Source organism: Suricata suricatta, chromosome 4 (genome assembly GCF_006229205.1).
Source record: "Suricata suricatta isolate VVHF042 chromosome 4, meerkat_22Aug2017_6uvM2_HiC, whole genome shotgun sequence".
NCBI lineage: Eukaryota > Metazoa > Chordata > Mammalia > Carnivora > Herpestidae > Suricata > Suricata suricatta.
In genome coordinates, this window is record NC_043703.1 from 30492133 (window position 1) to 30514425 (window position 22293).

The following is a 22293-nucleotide window of genomic DNA, read 5'->3' on the forward strand; positions in this document are numbered from 1 at the left end:
ATGCTAGTATGGCTACCTAATTCATCAAAGGTTAGCATAATAATCTATCCTGGTAGATATCAATTATTCTTTTGGAAAGAATTATAGACACATTTTTTCCCTCCTTTTCCCTAAGAGAAATGTTTTATCTTTTGGGGAGAAAATTATTCAGAAACTAGACCAGAATTTTATAGAAGCTTTCTTTTTTATGCTTAGATATATCAGTAAATAGGCCTCATAGCACAGATTACCAACCCTGCATGTGGACAGAAGAGAATTAGGAGAGATCATCGTTGATAGAATGGGTCACAGTTAATGGTCTCCTCCCCATTCTCTTCTAACCATGGAATGAAAAACAAGTGAAACAATGATCACTCCAGTGGTAATATAGTGAGGAAGAAATGAGAAAGGAAAAGAAAGGAAAAAAAGAAGAAAGAGAAAGAAGTCCCCAGTATTTTAGTCTCTATGGAAATCCACAGCTTCAGAAAATTTTTGCCCCAATTGTTTTCATTCTGTTTTCCTACTCTCTCCTATTTCCAATTTTCTCTTAATATGCAAACGAATACAAAATACACTGACATCAAAAATGCAACTCACCTTCACGGCCCCCTCTCAGTGTGATATCAGAGGAGCAGCTTGTGAATGACCTGGACCCGAAAGAGTCCAAGCTTTCAAATGAATCTTCTCTCTTATGGCTGCCTGGAGGAGGAGGAAACTCTCCCCGTTCGGCACCCCAGAGATCACCGTAACCACTGTCCCTGCCACTCCTTTTCAGGCACCTGGGGTCTTCCAGAGCCTAACGGAAGAGTTTTTAAAGAGTGAGTTAGCATAAACTTCCAAAGATGTAATCAGTCATTACTTGTTTGTATAGCTCAAGTTGTGCTATTTAATAGGTGAGGCGGTGAGATTTCTCTGTTAAACATAAAAAAAAAAAGTCTGACAGAAATCAGAGTATAAATCTGTAAATATTTCCCACAATATTTTGGCACTTATGTAACATTGGGGAGGTATTCAACAGTATTGAATAAAAGAGTAAAATTTATTTAAAAATAAGTGGGGGGTATTCCAATAAAAGAAAAAGCTAATAATACATTCAAATGCTAAAAGTCAGTGACTATTAACAGTTAGTACCTAGCAATGAACATGAAAGGAGTCAAAGCAAAAAGTCAACCTTAATTTCGATGTTCCAAAGGAGGTAAGTTAATAAGATTTTATTCAGCCTACCCTCCAGGAAATATTTGGAGTGTTCAGAATAAAGTAACTGTAACTTATGATTTCTTAACAAAAAACTTTAAAAACAGAAAAAAGGGCAAGGACAGCAGGCGTGCGCCATAGAATTCATTCATTTACACTGATTACAACACCTAGATCTGAACCAAGTAAAGCAAACTTGTCTGTGGACATTCAAATTTTATTTTCCCTGAATCTAACTAAATATTTGTTTGGCTCGTGTGAGAGATAAATAGACATATAACAAACATGATCAGCCATAGGTTTGTAAATTATATAGAACTTATTACAAGTATCATTTTGGGGGCGCCTGGCTGGCTCAGTCAGTAGCGCATGCAACTCTTGATCTCAGCGTTGTGAGTTCAAGTCCCATGTTGGGTGTAGAGATTACTTAAAGGTAAAATCTTTTAAAGTTCATATATATTATACACGCAAATATATATCTATAAGCATTATTTTGAATAACATTTCTCTATGAAAAAATTCATAGAAAGATAAAATTTGTTTATTTTTTGAGAGACAGAGCATGCTGGGGTGAAGGGCAGAGGGAGAGAAAGAGTAAAATCTTAAATAGTCTCATGCAGGCTCAACCTTATAACTTGGAATCATGACCTGGGCCAAAATCAAGAACCAGATGCTCAACTGACCTAGCCACCCAGATGCCCCAAAACTGGACTTTTTAAAATTAGCATTTAAGTAAAACTATAAAGCCATTAGCCTAGTTCTGATCCATAGTAATCAAAGAATATCTAATAATTAATTTTTTCATACAATGAAAGTAATTTTGTCATTAGTGTATAAGTCAGAAATGCTAGTCTCAGATGAGCAAACTACAGAGACAGTTTAAAGAATGTAGAAATTCCTAACGCCCAGATGTAATATGTGAAATTCATTAATCAGAACTCAGATAAAATGAGCTATGAAAGAAAGTTGGGAGACAACCGGGAAATTCTGAATATGGACTGGGTATTAGGTAGTAGGGAACACTTATGAATTTCCTTCAATATAATAGACATTGTAGCTCTATAAAGAATATTCCTACTCTTAAGAGATGCATACTGAGTTTTAGACATGAGATGTCTACAATTTACCTTGAAATGGTGAAGTAGAAACAGATGAATGGATAGACACATGGGTAAAGCCATATGGGAAGTTTTTAACAATTCAATCAGATGGTACATATCTGAGTATCTGTTGTACTATTCTTTCAACTTTTAATTATGTACATTTTCAACATACAAAGTTGAAAAAAGAATGTTTACAATGCATAATTAGCAGCTGTCCTGGGCATACTTTTGGCTGAGATTTGACCTGTCAACTCATGGTTCAACTGTTGGACAAATGTATAAAGCACCAATAAGATCTAGTGGATTTACATGAACTTTCATTTACTTTAGATGCCAGACACCCTGGCATTAGTGCTGATATCCTATCATAAGAATGTAAGCACCTATCTTGTACCTTGTTTTCAAGGAGATGGGGAAGCTGGGCCTAGTGCTGGTACCATCAAAATACTTCTCAAAATATAAGAAGATTAAAAATTTTTAAACACATCTTTAGATCTTTCAGGTTTCTTAGACATGTACTTGTGGAAGTATCAGAGTCCTCAACACACAGAGAGATGATTTTTGACCTCATAAAAAGTTTTATTAAAGTTATTGCTGATGGGTCACGCAGTTGTAAAAGAACCCGAGTCTGGCCCTGGTGCCCGGTCTTTATGAGGACTTCCCTTGGACAGGTCATCGAAAATGAGTCACCTCCAAGTATATGATGACTCAGGTACAACAGCTTACCAAGTATGTTTTTTTTAATTGACATTCAGGATTGGCCATTAAGTATTATTTATTTCAGCGGGAAACATCCAAACACAATGACTTTGAGTGGAACAGAATAGATGCAAAACAGAGATCAAAAATATTTACACACTTCTTACGACTATCCCCACTCCGTAATAATGGAAGGGCAACAACTAAGGTTTTATCTATCAATTTTTTTTCCCTATTCTGGTTTTGACACTGGTGACAGGAAACAGCTTTTAAAAAAGCATTTCCAGCACAAATGCTGTACTAGGATTATTCAACCTGAGTCAGACTACCATAAAAAGAGCCAAAGGCTGTAAAGAGAGGACTAAATGTGGGAGCCAAAGCCTCACATTATTTTTAACTGGATGTTTTCTTAGCTGACATAACTGTAAGGCAAGGCTCTGCTTGTGCCCCAGGCCACCTGCACATTCATCTGTCACAGCCTTATCTCCTTCCACTGCTGGGATCTTTCTGTTCACCTGTCTCCATCAGACACTGGTGCTCTAGGAGGATGGGGCTTTTGTGACTGTTTTCCCAACATCTAGAATGATGCTTGAGTAAGATAGCTCTATAACCTGAATTAAGTGTTTGAAAGAATTTGGGTGAAGTACCATCCATTCCCTACAATTCAAAAATAATTAAAAATCAAGAAAGAATACCTTAACCTTCTAAGTTCTATAATCTTGTATTTCTATAGTGTATGTGGCCAGACTCAGCAAAAGGATTTCAAGATCAAGTAGATATTAGGCAAGGTGTTCATTTTCATCCTGGCCTAAATTTCTATTTTCCAATCATAGTAACTAACATTTATTACATCCTGACAATGTGCCAAAGACTAGTGTTAAATATCTTATTGGTACGGTACCCATAAAAACCCATGGAGCAACTACTATTAATCAGATGCTGGTATATTATTTTAACTACCAATTTTCTTCTGAACACCGCAAATTTCTCTGGATAAATATCCCCCTAGAGAAGTTAATTTCCCCATTTGGATCCTATAAATGAAAATTTGGCAGAACTGTGGTCAGCCCTGGCACATGACCCTCCTCAAGCAATCCTTAAGTATTCAAAAGCTAAAACATTGACTTCAGGATATAAAGGACTAGAAATGTGTTTAAAACAAAAGATTCTAATTTAAGCCCCATATCATGTTTCACGTAACAGCATTTACTGCTGTCTAGGAAATACAAACAATATGGTAGAATTATGGGGAGACTGGAGTATGGGCATTAGAGACTGAATGAAACATGACAAGGTATTAAGATAGAGAAATTGAGTAACTTCAACACACGGTAGTTGTCCTGAAGCACCTCTCTAGTACAGGGTGAGTTTCCTAATACAGAAAGTTAACTTATATCAAGTGCCTTAGAAGGGAAGCAGATGTGTAGGTCACTGAACTGCCTAAAATTAAGAAATAAATACCTAGACTCCCTCACTCTTCGGTGGTGGCATACAAGCCAGCAAATAAAAAACAACACTTTCTACCCAGTACAATCCAAAGAGGAGCAAAGATCACTGGAGCTGCCATGTTTGTTAGAAAAGGGGAAAAAGGAAGAAGGGAGGTAGAAGGAAACAAATACAGGGAGGGGGAAAGGAGGAGAAAGTAGCAGTATAAGGAACAATATTCATCGCATCCAGATGCAGTTTCCTTACCTTAGTCAGAGCTTGTCCTAAAAGATTCTCAAATGCTTTCAAATTAAGATAGGGTCCATTATAGTAGGGGTTACTTTGTGCTTTTCTTCCCAACCAGTACAATGTTATCAAAACCTTGAAAAATGCCATGAAACAACATCAGTCTAGTTAGTAACTAGTTGCAAGCTCAAGTGCACATGAGAACTCCAGACAGAAGACAGCATATTTATCTATGGTTGAAAAGTAGTCTGCCTTTTAAATTATGTGAAGAAGGGCCCTTAAAATGTTAATTATTCTTACATTTCTGTCTCTGAGCACATTCCTAGACCAAAAACTCAGATCTCAACAAGCATTTGTATATTCTACTAGTTCAAATGAAGGAAAACATCTATGAAGAAAGCCAAGTAAACTTCCAAAGCAATAAATTTTTCCAACAAACTTACAGATTAAACTCTTAAAAGCAGTAATTCTCAGTTTCCTTAGTAAGAATCTCAATATCTTGTATTTTTTTAAGTAAAGCGGTCACATTTTTAGAAACTCTTCTAATATGCAGAATGTTAGAGATAGAAGTCTGCATTGAGGAATTACCCAGAATTCTTAAACATTTAGTGTTTTTCCTTAGAGTCTGATCTGGTGGTTTGACTTACTCCTCTAATGACCCTGATGTGGGTTATTTGCCTTTCCTGCCTTACTCACATATCCGGAGCCACTTCCCAGATTTCACCTCCCTCATACACCCTCATGTCAGAGAACATATGATTTAACCTTATTTAAACATATTTAGAGTTTCTGACTGGTTTGCTCCTCACAGAAATTCCATTAGAAAAATGATTCAGAGTCTATCAGCTATTTTTAGATAACAATGCCTTATTCCAGAGCATGTAAGTAAAAAACCATTAATAATGTTCCCTTAAATAGAGCTTACATTTTTCAATCTCCTATCAGTCTCTTCTTGCCTGTAAAGAAAAGAGAAAATGTCTATTAAGTAATATCTATGAGCCTTCAATTATTAAGTAGAAAAAAACTCTTTTATTCTAAAGTTCTATGAATATTGATAACAGCTGGACATTCAAAAACCTTAGACTGCATATTATCCATCAGAATTTTTCCATATTCATTGATTTCATGAAATAAAATGCTTCATTTTATTTGGTCCTATAAATTTTATTATGGTCCTACAAAAAAAGGTTGTCTTTTTCTCATTTTTTTCATTGCAGGTTTTTAAAATGCACTTTTTGTATTTTTATCTTAAACAATGTTTAAACCCACTCCAAAAATGGTGGGGGGGGGGGAGCAGGAAGCAGGAATCAACGTGCTCATGCAACAAAAATTGAGGAAACAAAAGAGGGAGAGAAAAAGCATTTTTGCACATAATTTTCTTTTCCATTGTCCATGGGTTTTTCACCCAAGTTACTCAGAGCAAAATGCTCAGAGAGCAAGGTTCTGAAGACATAAGAGAAGGACAGTTTAAAAAATGGCCATGAATCTCTGCTTGAAGAGATTTATTTTCCTCTGTCACGAGAATCATGAGTTTTCGCCCTCATCTGTAAAAGGGCACGATATTTATGGGAGAAGTTAAAAGGAGGCAGATGTCAGCACAATGCTAAAGAAGCAACATAAGTTCATTAACAAAGGGTTACCCTAAACTAATGCGCTGTCATTAGACACACTTATGAGCAGGAGTGTTGCTAATTCAGAGACTGGAGAAGCCAGAACTTGGTGGCCTCTAAGGTAGCTTTTTAGCCTAAGTTTTCTAAGTGATTTATTTGCCAGATAAAATATATATATATGCAAATATATATAAATGTGTATATATATATATATAAATATATATATATATATATTTATATGTCCGGTATACATAGGGAATCTATAAAACACACATATAACAGAGAAGACACGTTTACAAAAGGAAAAAGGGGAGAGAACAGGCACACAAATATTTAACTTAGCTTTCAAAGAACCAGTGAGACAGCTATGGCCCTTCCATTCCATAGAACAAACATAAAGTGAAATGGGCCTTAGAACAACAGGCACGTCCCCAGAACAGGACAAAAAAAAAATCCGCAAGTTCTCACACTACTGCAGAAATATAAATTGGTACAACTACTTTTTAATTTTTAATCCACTTGGTAGTAACTATTCAAGCCGAGTAAACGCATATTGTGTGGCCCAGCAATTCCACCCCTAGGTCTATACTCAGCAGAAATGCCTACATATATTCATCAAAAGTCACATATGAGGTGGTTTATTGAAGCATCTTTCATGATAGAATAACTGGAAGCTGTTTAACAACAGAATGGGTAAACTATGGGATACCCACAATGAAATATTATATGACCACAAGAGCGGACAATCTGAAACTGCATGCAACCATATGATTCAGTCCAGCAACGAGAAGCAAAAGCAGCCAGACACAAGCAGTACAAACTATTCATAACAAGTACAAAAACACAGATATGATGTTAGACGTCAAGAGAGCATTTACCCTTGTGGGGAAGGACAGTGAAATGATTAGAAAAAGAAGGAGGACACTGGATTTCCCTTTATTTTGATCTGGAAGCGAGCTACCCAAGGGTGCTCTTTCTCTGAGGTCTTTGGATTGTACACTTATAATACATATCCTTTTATATATTTATATTATGCTTCAAAGAAGTAAATTAAAAGAATAAACTGTAGAGCCTAGGGGCTCAAATCATAGCTTATCTCCTAAGTAAAAGAAAATCATCTTGGAAGAATCAACAGTGTTTAGTTTTGGAAGCAGTTAATGGAGGGAGATCACTAAAAGCTGATTATAAAAAACTAGCACATAGAGTTGTAAAATATAGAGCTTCTTTAAAGAATGGTCAACATATACACCCCAGACATTAAATTAGCCAAAGCACAAAAAAACTATTAATATTCAATGCAAAGCATAGGCTACACTGAAAATCGCCATCCAACTAAAATTGAATGCTTTGAGTGGAATGTTCTCTTAAGCACGCTGAGGGCAGAAGGAACAGAGCTCTCTTGAACCCCTGACCTCCCTTCCACTTCCCTTCATGAAGCTTTCTACTCCAATACACTCCTTTGCCATTTACTTTTTATTACAATAAACCTATCGCTGTAAATGCAAGGTATGGGTTTATTCTGTAATAAACACAATAAGCAGTAACCTTGGTACCCTAACCTTCCATGCACTTTACATTCCCTTCTAAGTATGAGCATTTATAACATGTTCTTGAACACAACGATACACAGTCCAGCCAATTTAGTATCCTATCACTGAAATGTAATGCCAGGAATTCAAGTAGTCAATGATTTACTGGAGTCAATAGAGGCCACTCTCTGACACATAACAAACACATCCCACTGCAGGGAAGTCAGTAACTAGGTGGCTTCCTTGCCTTCTGTGGCCACCGGGCACAACCCCAAAGCCTTTAAAATAGAACAGGCTCAAAGGGAAGCTCATGGTAACACACACTTTTCCACGAGCCATCCAAGTTACTGCTCAACAGAACCAAAAATAAGGCAGCCGTATCTACAAAGTCAGTAATTCCTCCATAAATATTTCAAGAGTTGACATGGTGATGGTGTAATAGCACGTCTAAGAGCATGGGCCTTGAGTCAGATCTGGATTCCACTATGCTCATCTGAGCAATTCAACTCTCAAAGCTTCAGTTTCCTTCTGATGAAACTGGGGATAATACTCCCCAGTTCAGGAGATCAGTACATGTACACAGGTACTTACCAGAATCCCTATCCTCATGGTATGTGTTCATCAAGAAGCAGTTATCATTAGACTAGCTAGACGATTAGAGCCCATTTATTCACTAAGCTCCATATAAATGTTCCCTGATGAAGCCAGGATGGACCCAAATACTTAAAATTGCAACCAGTCTGTCTGATACTCTCCATCACTCATCCCTGCTTTATTTTTGTACTTACAACCATCTCCTGCATGCATTCATTATGGCTTTCCTGTACCATTTTTGTGGGTTTGTTTATTGTCATATCTCAGGTGTCTTAAAACAGGTTTACCACCTGGCAATCGCAAAATATTTTATTAACAATGCCTAGCACAATGCATCATACACACATGCTTTCAAATAGACTGAATACATTTATTTAGCTTACAAAACTGTAACTTAGCAAGAGAAAGCCTACAATGATAATGGCTCAAGAGAATTCTAGTAAATATACATGGTATCAAAGAATAGTTAAATGGCATTACCTTACTTAAAACATATCCAACTGACTCAAATTGTATTGATGCCCATAATTGGCCTTCTTTTTTAAAATGCTGTTTCTAAAATTGCAATAAAAGGGAATTCTTTACAATTGTACATCAGTGAGTCCAAAAAGGTAGAGATTCAAAAACAAAGACCAATTTTATAGTGCTAAGTACAAAGATGAAGTGCTCGTCCACACAATGAAGAGCTTCCCATCAGAGCTCTGAAAAACTGGCCAAAAGAATCCAAACTTTTCTTGACACCCAAATTCAGTTGAGGCACCTGGGTGGCTCAATACATTAAGTGTTTGACTTCAGCTCAGGTCATGATCTCACAGTCCATAGGTTCAAGCCCCAAGATGGGCTCTGTGCTGGCAGCTCAGAGCCTGGAGTCTGCTTTGGATTCTGTGTCTCCCTCTCTCTCTCTCTGCCCTCCCCCTGCTCACTCTCTGTCTCTCTCTCAAAAAATAAAGACATTAAAAAAATTTAAAAAAGAAACCCAAATTCACCAAAAAAATGGGATAGAGATGAAATAATAATAATGTCAATAAATGACTACATTGAATATGTTGCTAGTCTTCTCTGTGTGTCATACATTAATTTTGAGTATTGTGTTAATATTCAAAAAGTCACAAGTAAAATTTAGATATACTCCTCCACTGTTCTATGAAATAACTCTAGTAATTTCTTTGCTACATGACAAAGGGCAAGAAAATATGCCCATCATAGACCTCTGAACCTTCTACTAGCGGTCAGGAAGAAAAGAGGCACAAACTCTCAAGTGAGCCCATCAGAGAACACATCCTTCTGTAACTACCTTATCCTAATAGCTTTTAGGTATACTTTGAACCAGGAAGTCCTAGGTCTGATTCTTCCTTTACATGAAGCTATTTTAAAATACTAGTATGAGTAATCAATCAGGAAATACCATCTTAAAACAAAGGGAAATCAATTCCATTCAGATGTTCTAGCTCTCTTCCAGATATCCCCATGCCAGTTTCTTCCATGAAGAGCCAGCGTGGCTAAGAGGGTAGGCTCTGAGGTCACACCTCTGGGTGTGAATTCTGACTCCACATTTACTAGCCATGAGAACTTGGTCATGTTACTGAACTCTCATAGTCTCACCTAGGAACAACACACCAGGTCTCACTGGGCTTAAATAAGTTTAAGAAGTGCTTAATGGAAGCAGTTCAAGTAAAGGAGATATTTCAAAACTATCCTCCAATTATCCATCTCAACTAAACAGTGTGGGGAGGAGAAGTGGCCAGAGGACAGTCAAGTTTCCCCACACATAAAGTCCTTCCTCAGAAAAAAAACATTTCAATGAAGCATAATCCAAGATACTCCCATGTTATGGAAAGCTTTGAACAGGAAACGATTTCTAGAATAAAGTCAAACAAAGGGCCAGGCAAACTGGTGGGATACTACTATCACCGGCCAAACATCCATGTTTGCATCAAACCCTCATCATCCATCCTTTTTCTACTGTAAACTGCCTTGGCCAACCCTTAAATTCTCCCAAAACAAAATTGGAGGGAAAACAAAGTGCCTACATGGCCAAAAGCCTATCTTCCTAATATCTGATAACACAGCTTGGACACAAAGAATGACATTATAGTTCTATTACAGTTTGGTGCAGCCAGTTGTGTTCTAGGACTTCATCAAAAGTACAGTAAAACCTTGGTTTGTGAGCATAATTCGTTCCAGAAACATTTTTGTAATCCAAAGCACTTGTATATCAAAGCAAATTTCAAGAACCATTGGCTGAACTGTAATCGTGTGACATTTGGTGCATGTACTATTTGTGCAAGACATCCCTCGTTTATCAAGTTAAAATTTATTAGAAATGTTTGCTCATCTTGTGGACAACTCGCAGACAAATTTATTCACAATCCAAGGTTTTACTATATTTCTAAATACCTTCTATTTATCTGAAGAGCTGACCTCAGGTCCACATGCATGCACCCACCACAGCCTATAATCTCTTTTGGTAGAGTGCAGAGAGCTGGGGCCATGACTCACGGATGTATGTCTGGAATCAGTCGCATACCTGCACTCAATAGGTTCAGGTAGAAGTTACCTAAAGCCACTCACAGAGCCAGTCCAGCAGTCTAAGGACCAAGAGATGGAGGGAACTTCCTCCCAAATGAGGTAAAACTTCAGAGTTCTAAATGTAAACCCACTTCTCTTTTTATATTTCTCTCCCATATCTTGATACCCTTTTTCCTCAAGGTATCAACTTACTCATTTGCAGTCTTCTCATGCTCTACCACAATATCATAATCCCCTAAGAAATGAATTTTCTAGACTTCAAAGTCATCTTTCCTCCCTAAATCTCAGCTCTGATCCTGTCGAAGTTTTCACTGATTGGTAAAGATCAACTACACTTCTCTTACTGAACCATCAAGAAAACATGATTAAACACTTGAACTGGACCGTCTTCTAAAGTGGCATTATTTTTGCCCCAGGTACCAGCGGGGAAGACTTCCCCACATTGTACCAGGAAAGAGAAGTGTGGTCCCACCCGCCACACCCCCAAGCTTCTCTGGCTAACAAGAAATCTGAAATTCTATACAGGGCTCAAGTATAGCTTCCTACCCCACCCATCTCTGCCCCGCCACACGTACTCATTCTTCTCTTACTTCTACAGCCCTATAGTTTCCCTTTCTTGACCCTGAATAAGCTTCCACTTTTGTTCCTCAGAACAACTGCAACTCACTGGGTGATTTTGTCCCCTGGCATCCACTTCCTGAGGCGACTTCCCAGAATGAGTAAGGCAGAGATTCCTCCTAGGGACTCAACCCTTCTAGAGTTAGTCTGCCCTGCCCTGTGTGGCACCAGCTGACCTGGATATTGCCTCTTCAGAAACCGGGCTGATGTTAGAGAAATTAGGCTCACAAGATACTTGGTCCCTCTCCAAGCCACTAAGTAAGCTCTGCCCTCCAGTTGTTGCTTATGAAGTCTAACCACCTGTTCACAACTTTAAAAATATTTCAAGAAATGAGGTCCTGAGTCATGATTTCATAAGCAGTCACAAGTAGAAGTGTTTGGACAGCATCTGCTTCAAATCTGTCAGACATGTACAGGGTAAGGGAGGAGGCACATGTGTGGTAGTAGGAGACAGTGGAGACAATTCAGAGCAGATGTCCTTCTCAGGACAAGAGTGCCATCATTTTTTACATATGAAACAAAACTGTAACCTCCAAATGCGAGCCAAAATAGAATTGCGAGCAACCCAAAGGATACTAAGTGAAATTTTCAGAAACATAGAAAGAAAATAATTTCTAACACTACTGTCTGAGGAAATGGCTTTCTTTTATTCCAAATCCAGAAATCAATGAAGCAACTTAGGAATAGGTCAAATAATGGATCTTTTTTTCTATTAATAGAAGCTCATTCCATTGCCTTATTTAATATAGAGCAAATACCACTGCCTTTCTGTAATGACTGTGTTAAATAGGAAGAAGAGACATGTGAGTAACAAGTTCAAGATGAATCCTTAGACTACTGCACTTATGCTTTCTTTCTCTGAAAAACAAGCTGCATTTAAAAAAAAATGAAATTCTTCCTTTCCTCCCACCTTCATCCCTAAAAATGAAACTGTATTCCATTGGACAAATCTTTTAGTAAAATTACATACCTGTGACTCATAGACTGTAATCTGCCACTGCTGCAAAATTCAGCCCTACCTGAATGTGGAAACTGTAAAAATGACACTTGAGAAAATAACATTAAGCCTGGAGGTAATTAGTGAGCACAAATAAACTCGATGATTTCTGAATTTACCTATGTGAGAAAAAATTCTTGGAAATTCAACAGTTTTTGCCCCAGCAATATAAAATGCTTCTTCCAAACACCATAATCAAGTAAGTTTCTCTTGTCAAAAATAATTTATTAAATTTCACACCCTCCCACATACTACTAAGAATAGCCAAGTTTTACTTAAAGGAAAAGGAAGACAGCGTGCATCCAAAGGCACTGAGTGGCATACAGTGCCACCGAAAAAATGAAAGAGAAGCTGAAAGATGGGCTTTCTCTCTAACTCTCTCAAACACAGATTCTTTGTAATTTATGGAGCAAGTGCTTGCCATTACATGAAACTGATTTCACACTGGAGACTCACATACATACATTTCCTGTTAGATTGCAACCTCAAACCTCAAAACAGGCAATAGGTAATTCTCAACACAAGACTTAGTCTCCATTATGTCTGCTGTGTACTAAATGGAATCATACATTCAACTATATCAAATTTATTGGGAAGAGGCTAGAGAGGGTGTCAATGACAGGCTTAGCCATAGTTTTGCTTCCCTGGGTAACAATGCTAGGTAGTAGCAGCAATGAAAATAGTGGGTTTTAGTTTCAGACATGTTAAGTTTGAAAAAACGAACAGACAAAACAGAAAGGTGAATTGGTAATTAGACACACAAGTGATATGGTCAAGCCAGGAATCTAGGTTGGAGATATAATTTGGGGAACTGTCAGCATAGAGAGGAAATGTAAGGTCATAATGCTAAAATACTATCACCTAGAAAATCAGGCTAGATGGAGAAGAGACCTAGGGACTGAACTCTGGAAAACCCAACACATAAGGAAGGATTAAGAAGGAAAGGAGAAACCAACAAAGCAGAGGACCATCCATGTGATAGGAATAGCGGCATGCCAGAGGTAAGGGAAGAAGATGGAGGGGCCAACGGGGTCAAAAAGTATTGTTAAGAAAAGAGCTGAGGAGGGGCGCCTGGGTGGCTCAGTTGGTTGAACGTCCAACTTTGGGTCAGGTCATGATCTCACAATCCATGAGTTCTAGCATTGGATCAGGCTCTGTGCTGACAGCTCAGAGCCTGGAGCCTACTTCAGATTCTGTGTTTCCCTCTCTCTATGCCCCTCCCCTGCTCGTGCGCTCGCTCAAAAATAAAATAAAAACATAAGAAAAAATAAAGCTGAGGAATTATTGGATTTTTTTAAAACCTTATATCTTATACATGTACACATAATTACTATGTTACTGGTTGCTTCTCTTCAAAGGAGGAAAAAGAATGCATTATCAACAAAAATCTTGTGGAAACCACTGGTGTCCTAAAGATGCGATTTAGGAGAATACTGAACTGTATAGCTCAGGTGTCCTTCCAGATGCTGTAGCCCATGTTCAAAGTCAATATGAAATTCAACTATTAGCCTAAGTCTTCCAGCATCATGATATTGGAACATGCTAATGAGCGAGGAACTACTTTCAAAGTCAGTGTTTCTCAAGCTGTGTGCCTCGGAACATGAGAAGCTGGCAAAAGTTTATAGGATTTAAGATAGAAAATTTTTGTGAAGTGGTGCATATTTTCTTCTTAAATATGCACAATAACAAATTAAAGTTCTGAGAAGACCTACAATAAGAGATCCATTAAAGTTTGAAATTTTTTGCATAGTTTTTGGCACAACTGTTACTAAAATCTTATGAGACACTGATAGTATTGAAGTATTTTGCAATTGTGTTTTGTTTTAAGCTCACCTTATGCTTAATTATACAATGCATATTAAAATAATTGCCTTTATTAAGCACTTACTATTAACCATTATATTGACTACTACGTATGAGCTCCTTTAATCCCCACAGCCATCTAATGATTACCAATTGGGAAACTCAGACTTAAAAGCTTAAAACTTTCCCAGAGTCATAAAACTATTAAAACTTGATGTAACCTATACTTTCCATGGACTAAAATCCATAGACTAAGACTTTGTTTTAGTATTAGTGCAGCTGCACTTTTCATCATCATATAGTTTTTAAATAATTCACTTCTTTCTTAATTCTGAAAAGACTATTATCTATATTGTCCTGGAATAGGTCCCTCAATATTCTCGCAAAGTGTCGGCTCACAAACCTTCCTCTGGCAGTAGCCATGTCTTGCCTACACCTGTCTCCCAGAGACAACGTCAGAAGCTCCCTTTTACCATCTTCTTTGGAAAAGTTTAGATATGTGTTCGACTATCTTGAACATATAAGACATTTTGGGATTCCACAGATGGAAAACTGCCAAAAGCATTTTTTAGGAGACTTCTAAGTAAAAGAAATACACCACAATAACTCTCAGAGTGAGAGAACAACTATGAAGTATAGATACCCTGTATTTCACTGCTAACCCTTCATGAGTATGATTTCTGGAAGACAGGTACCCATCAACCACAAATTAGTAAGATTATAAATTAATCACAAATAAGATGAAATGGGAAAATCTTTTGGTTAGTTTTGTAAAGGTATATTTTCTTATGTATAAAAAAGGCTATTATCTTCACTTAGGTTTGTGAAAACTAAGATACATTTCAAGTGCCTAGCATGTGAAAACTTACTTCCTTTCTGGTACACATGAAAATTCTTTGCAGCAAAGCATAAGAGGATATAAATTGTTATTAGTAGGTTATCACCCTGCTAATTTCTCAGCTGTAATTTATATTAAATGTGTTATGTGTGTGTGTAGAATATAAATCCTGTATTGACAAAGTAATATATATTAAACTGTTTATTCATGCTACACATTCAAAAGTTCCCATATTGCTCTTGCCTCTAATACTCATTTCAAAACTTTAATTTCCACTATGGGAAAAATTAGTATCCCTTCCCCCTCAAAATAAATCCCTACCCCAATTCTATCATTTCAGTCCTAAAATTTGCCCATTCTAGATTAGCTTCTCTTTATCTAATATTAACTGGAGGATTCCAAGGTAGAAGAAAACCCTAAATTTTTCATAATTTTACTTAATCCCAAGGTTCACAGAAGCAATATAAACTTAGAACAGGAAGGGTTTCTTGACCTTGGCAATATTAATGTTTTCTTGACTTTTTAAAATTTGGTTATTCATTTATTTTTGAAAGACAGAGAGACAGAGACAGAGAACACACATGAGTGGGGGAAGGGCAGAGAGAGAGGGAGATAGAGAGAGAATCCCCAGAAGCCTCTCTCCACCATCAGCGTGGAGTTTGATGCGGGTTCTTACACTCACAAATCATGAGATCACGATCTGAAAAGAAATCAAGAGTCTGACACTCAACTGACTGAGCCACCGAGACACCCCAGCATTACCATCTTCAACTGTCAAGTTCCTCACTGTGGGGGAGTTACACTGTGCATTGTAGGGGGTTCACAGTATTCCTGGTCGTATGGACTGCTATCAGCAGCACTCTGCTCACACTTGCTATGACAATCAGAACCATCTCCAGACATTGCAAAATGTCCCGTGGAGGGCAAAATTGCCCATAGCTGAGAACCACTGTTTCAGAGGATCGAAGAATTTACCTAATCCTCTTAACCAAATAAAGCACGCCCATGGGCTAAAATTAGTGGAAAGGGTCATTTAACGAGAGCAATCTAGAAAAAGATATCAAATGTGTGAACAAAGCAAACAGCCAAGCAATGACTACACACCTGAAGAGTTCATAGAAAACATACTATTAGATCAAAGGGCAAGATTTAACTCAGTGCCTGCATCGTAACTGAGACTCCACAAATATATACTAAATGCTCAGAGAATTGCAACTTAGTATAAGCTAGTTCAGCATTCTCACTATGGTGGAAAAATACTTTCCAGTTTGCTTATCCTTTATATTTAAAGTGGTAAGAAATAATGCATCAGATCTTCATTTTTTTCTATCACAGTCCTATTAAATTATATCCTATAAAGGATCAACTTAGTCTTCCAATTAAACCCTATTCAAGCCATTATCTAATAATTAGATATGTGGATATGTATCTGTATATACATCTATATGTAAAACACATTGCACATTGTTATTTCATAGTGTACTATCACAGATTTTCTAGTTTAAACACAAATATTCCATCTCTAATTCTTTTTGTTCACAATATTGATAATTTGAGTACTATTGTAGGCTGAATAACAAACATTCCCTTCCCACAAAATATTTATATCCTAATCCCTGGAATCTGCAAATGTTATCTCACATGGCAAAAGGGATTTTGCAGATGTTGCAATTTGTATAAAGCTACCTGCCTTTTATTAGAAAGTCAACATCATGCATTATTTAAAACTTTTCCATTTACATATACCACCTGTGACAGACTTTCCATTTCCTATGTAGCCTTCCATAGAACACTTGAATTTTCAGAATATTATTAAAGCATCACCAGTCATCCCAAATAAACCAATGCGAAGGAATGGACACGCTTCAAAGGAATAACATAATTGGCTTTCAAATGCAGATTGATATAACCCTGCCTTTCAATTAACTTTCAAGGTCAACATACATTTAGTCTGGATATCCTTCAGACTAGTTGGCACTTATTGTAATCAACTTCAATTTTCCCATTTTACTTCTGAATACTTTTTTTGAAACTACTGAGATTAATAAACTAATGAGCTCTTTCTTCTTCCCCTCCTTCACCATATTTAGTCTAAACCAAATTCAACTCATACTTCCCAGGCAACTTTTCTCATATGTGCCCTTTACATTCCCACTAGCATTACCCCAGCTTAGAATGTAAATTTTAATATCTTCTTATCCAGTGCATGTGTCATCTAATCCCTAATCCTGTTCATCCCTCCATGTGTTCTGTCCTGATGAAGGGCTGTTTCAGAGCCAGAAAGCTAAAGCTTAATTAACCCAAACAACTTCCTCTCATTCAAACACACCTTTCTATCAACCAAAATCGATCAATTCTAGCTCCTGAATATCTCTTATATTCATCTCTTTCTACTCAGATGGATTTCCTGTCTTCAGTCTTTCCCCACCCCTTCTCCTCCTTCACAGAGGTGACTCAAGAACCTTCCTAAACCAGAATGCTGTGTCTTCTCCCTTAAAGTCCTTATATTTTATGGCTTATTTCCCTGGAGTAAAATCCAAACATGGCGTGTGCATTCATGCTCTGGTCACTTTTGTCACCTTATTTCTTGATCTGCCCCAGCACAAACCCAACATTACTTCCACAAACTGTCCTTAGATTACTCTCAACAGTCCTAATCTCTCCCATCTCTACATGGGAGACAACAGGAGCTTTTCTCTTTCTAGAAGTCTCCTGACCGTTCTCCCCTTCTTTAGAGCTACTCATTCTTACAGATTAAGCTCAACTTTAACCTGCCTCCGAAGACAGCCTGTATTCTCCGAGAGGCCTCCCCAAACAGGCCCGTGCAGACTGCTTTTCAAGCATTCCATTATACTGTCACGTAACATGGATGTCTCCCCAGTCTCCTCCACTAGACTGTGAATGCCATGAATTCAGAGACAGAATGCTGCTCATCTCTGGTTCAATATTCAAAACAGACATTAAATATTAGTGAGCAGAACAGATTAGCCTCAGCTTTTTCTCTCTAAAAATCTGAGTATTCAGTACCATTTTTAAGGGGACATTTTAAGTCATTTATTCCCTCTCGTTCCCATTCAGGCTTTACTACTGAACTTCATTTTAGTTACATGCCCCATTTCCATCTTTCAACCATTTCCTATTGGATCCCATCCTATACTCCAACTTCAGTCAAGAAACCGCAGTACAACAGTGAGCAGTTAATTCTCACTGCAGAGCCACATATGCTATTCTTTCACCCCGAATTGCCCAGAGTCTGTCACATATTTAATTCTTAAATGTCAATTTCCAGCAAAGTCCCACAAGACAATTCCATGTACCTGAAAACGCCATCACTCTGGAGAGCTGTTGGGCATATGGACAATCACTATGGGAGTATGAAGCCACAGTGTTATTTTCCACATGCAGACGTTACTAAGGTTAATCCTCGTTTTCCTGTATCACCACCATGAAAGGAACTCTGAGGACCAATCTTTTTCTTGATATAGACATTATCCATATAACAAGGGTTTTGTTAAGTATATAAACGTACACAGAAAATATTCTTAGGATAACAATTTCACATACCTTCTCTTTAGAGTAGTTCCCATTGGTTTATTCCCTACAATTGAAGCTCTGAGGCCCTGGTCTCCAGACCAGCAGCATCCACAGTACCGCAGAACTTATTGGAGATGTGAAAATAATCTCAGGCCCTACTCCACACCTATGGAATCAGCAACTGTGGGGTTAGGGGTCCAGTAATGTGGCTTACTGACCCCTCCAAGTGATCCTGATGTGTGCTAATGATGGAGAGCCCCTGTCCTATAAATATACAAAAGTTAAGGCTACATCTTAACTAAAACGACAGCTTCAACAGGTTTAGCTACTTCTCTCAAAAAAGGAAGTTCAAATGAAACCTAATTCCTCTAGACTTGCCCAGCTAGAATGTAAAACAAAAAGCACAGAGAAACTCAAAATTGAGTGAAAAGCCAGAAACTCCTGCCAACAATTTTCAGATATGGACTGAAAAAACCTCACATGATTCACTGTGCTTAGGCACGCTGAAGAGAGCACAACAAAAACGCACTCCATTTGCGGCTGTCACTGCACACTAAGCTGGCTCTCAGGAGGTCTCGGTCCAGGGATCTAAAGGACAGGGAAAGTCACTGAGTTTATTACTTAACACTCCATAAGCACCAACACTCCAAGGGATCCAGAAGAGAACACCTAAGCATAAAATTCATGCATCGAGTCCACAGAACGGAATGTTTCAAGAAGCAAGAACCACAGAAGTGACTTGCTGAAAAGTCAACCGCTTCTGGCTTTAAAGGAATACTACTCAGGAGGTTCTATAATTTCCTCATGTCAAGCATTCCTATTTTATGTCTGCAAAGAAGAGTAATTGGTAAGAAACCAGCCTAGACATGTTCTTGTATTGCCTAATCTCTAATTTGTTTGCCCCAGTTAAGGAAGTCTGAACTAAATAATGCTAGAATAACTCATCTGACTGTGATAAAAGATTAAATGAGCATCAGAAAATCCTACACAGAAAGTTACAATATCAAAGTGGTTTCTGTAAAAACACTATAAGGTATTGGGTTTAAAACACAAAAACAGAACTTGTTGCAAAGAGGTACAAAACATGGACAAAGAAAAACATATAGTGGCTGCATCAAAAAAATTAAATTGCCACTGGTAAATTCCCTTCTTTGTATTTTAAAATGTGAAATGATGTGAACATATTCTGGTCTGCTGGTTCAAGCAGGTAGTTTCCTTTGAAACTTCATTCTAGCTCTTATTTTATTCAGTTTACTAAATCTAAAGTAGAGTAATACATTAAAATGTAGGTTACATACCAGTATGGACAGGCAGTCACTGAAATAAATAAGGTGAACACCGCATAAAACGAAATATTACCCTTGTTCAAGTCTTTTGCTTCTCTAGGAAAGCAGGGAGTGAGGCGCAGTGGAAATAACTAGGCCCCAAAGCAAGAGGAGGGACTGAAGTCAGGACTCTGGTCACTGGAAGGCCCTACAAAAACCACCTGACTTCTTCTGAGCTACTTTCTTTTTTGTGAAAGAACACATTAAATTAGATTCTCTTTAATACCTTCTGACTCCGAAAGTCTGATTTTTATCTCTTACAAAGGAATATTCATCAAAAGTACAGTTTCTGAAATTAACAATTCCCAATGCAAATTTAAAATTGATATGAAAAGCAACATAGAGACTGGTCTGGTGAGAGGGCCTTTCTGGTAAGTTCAAATCAGACAATGAACACTTGTCAACTGTATGACATGACTAAGCAATCCGAACTAATATAAATAGATGTCCTCATATATTACTTTGATTGTGGGATAATGTGCTCCAGATTTGAAGGCTGAGAACTCTGAATATTTATCTCCTTGAAAATCTATCTCTAAGTCTTATGAAACTAAAAATGCTTTTGAAATCACAATCGAGGTAACTGATAATTAGTAAGTTATCAGTCATTCCAGAAAAGCAATCTTCAGGCATAAAAAATAAGCTCCCAAATGATGTAACCCTAAATTTCTTCCTTTTTAAAGAAAGTTTATATATATGAGAGAGAGAGAGAGGCAGAGCACGTACATGTGAGCAGGTGAAGGGCAGAGAGAGAGGGGAGAGGGAATCCCAAGCAGGCTCAAGCTCAGTGCATCCTTTCGATCCTTTCTTAAGACTCAGTCATGCTATTAACCACAAGGTATTTTTTTACATGCATCTTAATTAAGAAATCTAGGGAATTAAAGACTAAGGGTTTAAACTGAGGTGAACATACAAAATTAAGAATATTATGAGGCTGAAAAAATATTCCATTATAGGTATATACCACATTTTCTTTATCCACTCATCCATCAGTGGACATTTAGGTTTCCATATTTTGGCTCTTGTGTATAATGCTGCCATGACCGTGGGGATATAGTTAGCTCTTGGAGATTCTGATTTCAGTTCTTTGGGACATATACCCAGAAGTGGAAATCAGTATACTAAGTGAAATAAACCAGTCACAAAAGCACAAACACTGCATGATTCCATTTACATGAGGTTATCTCAAATAGTCAAACTCACAGAAACAGTATCATGGTAGTTGCCATGGACTGAGGGGAGGGGGAAATGGTGTATTGCTGCTCAGGAATGTAGTTTCAGTTGCACAAGCTAAATAAGTTCTGGAGATCTGGTGTACAACGTTGTGCCTAAAGTTAACACTGTATTGTGTGTGCACTTAAAAATTAGTCATGCTAAGTATTCATACCACAATAAAGAATACTAACATGAGAAAACCCATAAATTAATAATAAATTAAGAGTCAAAACAGAACAGCAACTCAGTGGTGCTTTCTCTTAGCACCCTGGGTCCATCCCCTCCTCTCACATTTCATGCAAGTAGTTCACATCCATCCCTAAGAATTCTTTGTGCCTGCCAGTGCTCATACTCTTACCTACCCTGTCATCATTCAGCAAGCAGTTTTTAATTCCACCTAGCTCTAGATATACCAGTTTAGTATTTGCCATACAAGTTTAAAAAAAAAAGGTAAGTAAAAGAAAAAGGTTGTCATGAAGTGGTGCCTGGGTGGCTCAGTTGGTTAAGTGACCTACTCTTGACTTCAGCTCAGGTCATGATCTCATGGTTCAGGATCCGCCCTGTGTCAGGATCCACACTGACAATACAGAGCCTGCTTGGAATTCTCTCTCTCTCTCCATCTCTCTCTCTCTCTCTCTCTCTCTCTCTCTCTCTCTGCCCCTCCTCTATTCGCTGGCACAACACACTCTCTTTCAAAATTAAATAAACCCAAAAAAATGAAAAAAAAAAAAAAGTCATGCAGATTGCACAAATCATGGGAGTCCAGAGATCAAAGAACAGTATAAAATTTTACCATAAAAAATATCAATAGTAATAATTAGACATCTAACATATTTACTATATATCAGGCATCTAAGTTCTTTACCTGTAATAACAAATTTAATCCTCACAAGGTCCCTATGCAGCAGGTATTAGTGATTTCCCCCATTTTATAGGTAAAGAAATTGAAGGACAAAAAGATACAAGAACTGGCTAAAGCCCACACATGCAATATTGGCTGAACTGGGACTAATCATCATCTGGCTGCTTCTCCTAGTAAGGGTGGGCTTCATAGA

The 22293-nt window shown here is 37.6% G+C and overlaps 1 protein-coding gene across 2 annotated transcripts in view; it reads right to left on the reverse strand.

Moving 5' to 3' along the window:
* The window catches only part of LMO7 (LIM domain 7), a 192490-nt gene that overhangs the window by 52274 nt on the left and 117923 nt on the right, over window positions 1-22293 (reverse strand). For both annotated transcript variants that reach the window (XM_029936595.1, XM_029936596.1), the window contains 3 exons: window positions 5572-5602; window positions 4668-4781; window positions 577-775 (listed from right to left, as the gene is read on the reverse strand). The gene's annotated coding sequence lies outside the window, so the exon portion shown is untranslated. The remainder of the gene's footprint in view (window positions 1-576; window positions 776-4667; window positions 4782-5571; window positions 5603-22293) is intronic.